General features: G+C 40.3%; 1 pseudogene across 1 annotated transcript; it reads left to right on the top strand.

Moving 5' to 3' along the window:
* The first annotated feature begins 213 nt into the window (after positions 1-213).
* On the top strand, positions 214-4,886 carry LOC145003402 (7-deoxyloganetin glucosyltransferase-like; annotated as a pseudogene). Its single transcript, XR_013661951.1, has 3 exons — positions 214-752; positions 889-1,068; positions 3,932-4,886. The product of XR_013661951.1 is annotated as a 7-deoxyloganetin glucosyltransferase-like (transcript).
* The last annotated feature ends 696 nt before the right edge of the window (positions 4,887-5,582 follow it).

The raw sequence follows: 5,582 nt of genomic DNA, 5'->3' as shown, positions 1-5,582 counted from the left end.
AAGAGTACAATTGTTGTTTACTAATCTATAATATAACTTAGAGTACGCTAGAAATTGACGACAATGAACAGATAGACAAATTAAGTACGATAAACCTGCTCCTTGTTTTAAACTAATATTCAAAATAATGATTGAAGATGCCATCTAGAATATGAATAACCAAACAAGCACATTTACATTTGCCTCTTCATTGTTAGCATATAAAATAGTCAGATGTTATATATGTAGTTCTTATCTTGAACTAAGAAAAAATAGGACGAAGGCTTCATGGGTTCCATACAAAAGAAACCACATGCCTTGTGCTTACCAGCCCCAGCACAAGGCCATATTAACCCCATGCTAAAAGTTGCTAAAATCCTCCATTCCAAAGGCTTTCATATAACCTTTGTTAACACCGAGTTCAACCATCAACGGCTCCGACGCCCTACATGGCCTCCCTACCTTCTGCTTCGAGACCATTCCTGATGGCCTTCCGCCGCCACAGAACCCAGATGAAACCCAAGTTTTCCCAACCTTATGGAAGTCCATGGATGAAACTTGTCTGGGTCCGTTTAAAAGTCTGCTTACGAAATTGAATGCTTCATCTTCACCGGTGACTTGCATAGTTGCAGACTTATTCATGGGCTTCACCCTCGATGCAGCCAAAGAACTTGATATCCCCGAGATAGTCCTATGGACCAGCGATGTTAGTGCTCTAATGTGTGCTCATGAGCAGAACAATCTATTGGAGAGAGGTTTGGTGCCACGTGAAGGTAGTATACTTAATTTCACTAATTTGTTAAGGATATGAAATACTTATATGTATACGTGTATACATACATATATTCATGTACGTATACACTGTAGTTGCTTATTTGAAAGTAAGTTCTTTATGTTTTCTTTCCACAGCATCGAGTTTTTTAGCAAATGAGCATTTAGATACCATGATTGATTATGTTCCAACCATGTCTGGTATGCGTCTAAAACACTTGCCTTCATTCGTTAGAAAGACCAGCCCTGGTGATGAATACATGCTTGAAGGTTTGTGTTTACAAGCAGAGAGAGCAAAAAGAGCTTCTGCCATTATCTTCAACTATTAGCCGAGATTATCTACACAGCAAGATAATGTTACAGCAAGATAATGTTTCCTAGTATTATGGGATATTAGTTAGTATAGATATCGTTCATATCCAGTGTATCCCAGCCTGTATATATATATACTTGTATTATTAATGAAAGGGAACGCATTGAATAGATTATTAACATGGTATCAGAGCGTATAATCTTCTGAAAACCTTTTCTCAGCCACCGATCTTCTTTCTTTCTTCTATCTGATCTTCTTCCTCCATGGATCCCAAAAATCACCCAGCCATCACTGTTACAAACATCAGAAACTTCATTCCATTCACTCTTGAAATGGAAAACGGTCAATACACTTCATGGGCTAAGTTGTTCAAAATACATTGTCGTGCTTTCCAAGTTGAAAATCACATCGAGCCTGAAGTCAAGCCACCACCATCCGCCCCCTCTTCCTCAACCGCCACTGAGGTCGAAAAGGCCACAGTAACCTCTGAATCTCAAATCTGGTCTCGTCTAGACGCGATTGTTCTTCAGTGGATCTATAGTACAATCTCCAGTGATCTTCTTCATACCATCTTGAAACCTCAAACTACTGCCTTACAGGCTTGGCAAGCTCTCGAAAATATTTTTCAAGATAATCAAAGTTCAAGGGCTGTCTATCTCGACAGCAAGTTCGTTTCCACCCGTCTTGATCATCATCCCAACATCTCCTCCTACTGCCAAGCTATGAAGATGTTATCCATCCAACCATCGGGGGTATAAATGTTATGACATCCAAACCCGTACCATCATCTTATCCCGCCACGTCATTTTTGACGAAACAATATTCCCATTCTCAAAATTGCCATCTTCACCATTAACTACTTCCACTCAATCCCAAACTGAATCAGATCCCCATCCTTCCTTATGGTCTTCTTCTTCTGAATCCTTGCCAACCACTAAGCCCACTCCATCTCCAAAACCTCCCATCCAGTTTACTTATTCACGTCGTTCTAACTAGGCTTCACATCCATCTCCTGTCATACAGCAACCACCAACCCCCCTCCCCCATGTTACAATCTATCTCCAATCGAACCATCCACACCAGAAGTATGTCTGGCATCTCTAAACCAAAACAACCTTTCATTCTTCATGCTACATCGTCTATTTCACCTTTACCTAAAACTCTTTTGGATGCTCTCAAAAATCCGGATTGGAATACAGCCATGAATGATGAATTCCAGGCCCTTATTGACAATAATATGTGGAAGTTAGTCCCAAAAACTCCAAATATGAATGTGGCAAGGAGTATGTGGATTTATTGCCACAAAACTAAGTCTGATGGTTCTTTAGAGCGATACAAAGCTCGTTTGGTTTGTGATGGCAGGTCTCAAAAGGAAGGAATTGACTGTGGGGAGACATTTTGTCCCGTGGTGAAGCCAACAACAATACGGACAGTTCTTTCCATTGCTCTCTCAAATGCAGGGCAAATTCACCAACTTGACGTGAAAAACGCGTTTTTACACGGGCACCTACATGAAACTGTGTACATGCACCAACCCCCAGGGTTTCGTGATCCCTCCTATCCGGACCATGTTTGCTTACTCAAGAAATCTTTATACGGCCTCAAACAAGCGCCCCGGGCTTGGTACCAACGATTCGCTGATTACGTGTTCACTTTGGGATTCAAACACAACAAATGTGATCATTCTTTGTTCATTTACAAGAATGGATCACATACGGCCTTCCTACTTCTCTACGTAGATGACATCTTGCTCATGACATCATCACCCCACTTACGCCAAACATTCATGCAACTATTAGCCAAGGAATTTGCAATGAAAGATCTTGGTCCCCTACACTACTTTCATGGCATTTCAGTCACACGAACGAAAAATTCACTTCATCTTTCGCAGCACAAATATGCCACCGAAATCCTAGAAAGAGCCGACATGAGTTCCTGTCATCCATCCTCCACACCAGTTGACACAAAATCAAGATAAGTAAAAATGACAGCACTCTTTTGACCGATGGAGGCACTCAATACCGTCAATTAGCCAGTGCACTCCAATATCTTACGTTCACTCGTCCGAATATCTGTTATGCCGTTCAGCAAATTTGCATGCACATGCATGCTCCTCGAACAATTCACCTCAATGCTCTTAAAAGGATCTTACGCTATATAAAGGGCACACTCCATCATGGCTTGCACATTACCCGGTCACCCACACACTCCATTATCGCATACACAGACGCTAATTGGGCAGGCTGCCCGGATACAAGACGATCGACGTCAGGATATGCCATCTACATGGGAAACAATCTCGTCTCTTGGTCATCAAAGCGACAACCAACTCTTTCCAGATCAAGTGCCGAGGCGGAGTATAGAGGTGTTGCAAATGTAGTATCTGAAACATGTTGGCTACGAAATCTACTATTAGAACATAAATTGCCTCAAACTAAAGCCACCTTCGTCTACTGTGACAATGTCAGTGCGGTATACCTATCTTGCAATCCTGTTCAACATCAAAGAACAAAACACATCGAGCTTGACATCCACTTTGTTCGGGAAAAAGTTGCTCGTGGTCAAATCCGTATTTCTCACATTCCCTCACGCTATCAGGTCGCCGATATCTTCACCAAAGGTCTACCTCTCGTGCTATTTGATGACTTCAAAAATAGCCTCAACGTCCGTGCTCCTCCCGATTCGACTGCGGGGGTATATTAGCCGAGATTATCAACACAGCAAGATAATGTTACAACAAGATAATGTTTCCTAGTATTATGGGATATTAGTTAGTATAGATATCGTTCATATCCAGTGTATCCCGGCCTATATATATATATACTTGTATTATTAATGAAAGGGCACGCATTGAATAGATTATTAACATCAACACCTTTTATGAACTAGAAAGCGACCTTTTGGATGCGCTTTCTACAGTCTTTCCTCCATGCTATGGTGTTGGTCTGTTTAAGTTACTAGAGAAGGAAAGTGATGAATCTGTAGAGTTCATCAAATCAAATCATTGGAAAGAATAGAACACCTGTTTGAAATGGCTAGAATCTAAACCAAAATCATCGGTTATTTATGTGAATTTTGGTAGCACAACAGTGATGTCACATCAATATCTGCTTGAGTTCTGTTGGGGACTTGCAAAGAGCAATTGTCCGTTCTTATGGATAATACGTCCAGATCTTGTGGATGGCAAATCTGTCGTGCTTCCACCAGAGTTTTTGGAAGAGATAAGCAGTAGAGGGATGTTAGCTAGTTGGTGCCCACAAGAACAAGTTCTATATCACCCATCAATTGGAGGATTTCTAACACACAGTGGATGGAATTCGACAATTGAAAGTATTTCCAGTGGAGTCCCAATGATCTGTTGGCCGTTTTTTGCTTACCAACTAACCAACTGTTGGTCGTGTTGCAACAAGTAGGAGATTGGCATGGAGCTTGACAGTGATGTAAAGAGAGAAGAAGTTTCGAAGCTAGTCATTGAGTTGATGAATGGAGACAAAGGGAAAGAGATGGGGACAAATGCATTCGACTTGAAGAACAAGGCCGAAAAAGCATGTACCTCTCCTTTTGGTTCATCCATTGTTAACTTGGGGAAAGTAATTCATCTCCTACAAGGATCTCCAAGTAATTAATTATTTGCTTAAGATGCATGTGAGTTTATGATTATATTATCCTATGTACCATTTGTTTGCTCAAAAAAAGATCGATGGTTTGTTGTTGATGTAATTTCATTCTCTTGCCATATTTAATCTTCAAGATGAAAAAATTAGAGTTCTTGCTATTGATGTGAGTTTGATGTAATATCATTCTTTTGCGTCCAGAGTCCATCGAAATTTTGACTTGTGTGGATTGTCATATCATCCATTAAATATCTATACAATTTTATTTTTACGATCTATAACATATTAAACATCTATTCAATCATAATAATCACTTTATTGTGTGTATGTTGAACATTGAAGAATCATTCAAATCTTAACTACAGTTCATGTCATCACTCATACTTCATTAAATAGTTATTTAATCCTAGTCATCATCTTTAACTTGCAATCAGTACAAGAAACGGGACCTATAGGGATGAAAAATGTCGTCTCTATAGGTTAAAAAGGTCGTCCCTATAGGTGTCAGGGGCAACATGTCGTCCCTATAGCTTTCGTCTCCATAGCCTCGTCGTAATAGATCCTTTTGGTCGTCGCTATAAATATCGTCGCAATAGGTATCCTTTAGAGACAACATGTCGTCTTGTTCTGGTTCGTCGCTATAGGTGCAGGTCTCCATAGACGAAACTATAGAGACGACTTGTCGAATCGACACATCATACCCTTTAGTAACAACTGTTCGTTGTGGTAGATGGTCCAGTAGAGATGACATGTCGTCTCTATAGACGATGTACTTTTCCTATATACTGAAAATCAGCCTTTTCCACCTTCCCATTCATAAATGTCAATCCACCCTCACTAACTGCAATGCTGACAAGGTTCCCTATATTCAGTCCTGTATAAAAAAACACAAAATCCAAATGAAT

This window comes from Lactuca saligna, chromosome 6 (assembly GCF_052625555.1).
Source record: "Lactuca saligna cultivar CGN05327 chromosome 6, ASM5262555v1, whole genome shotgun sequence".
In the NCBI taxonomy this organism is placed as follows: Eukaryota; Viridiplantae; Streptophyta; class Magnoliopsida; order Asterales; family Asteraceae; genus Lactuca; species Lactuca saligna.
This window is presented reverse-complemented; position numbering and strand designations above follow the sequence as displayed.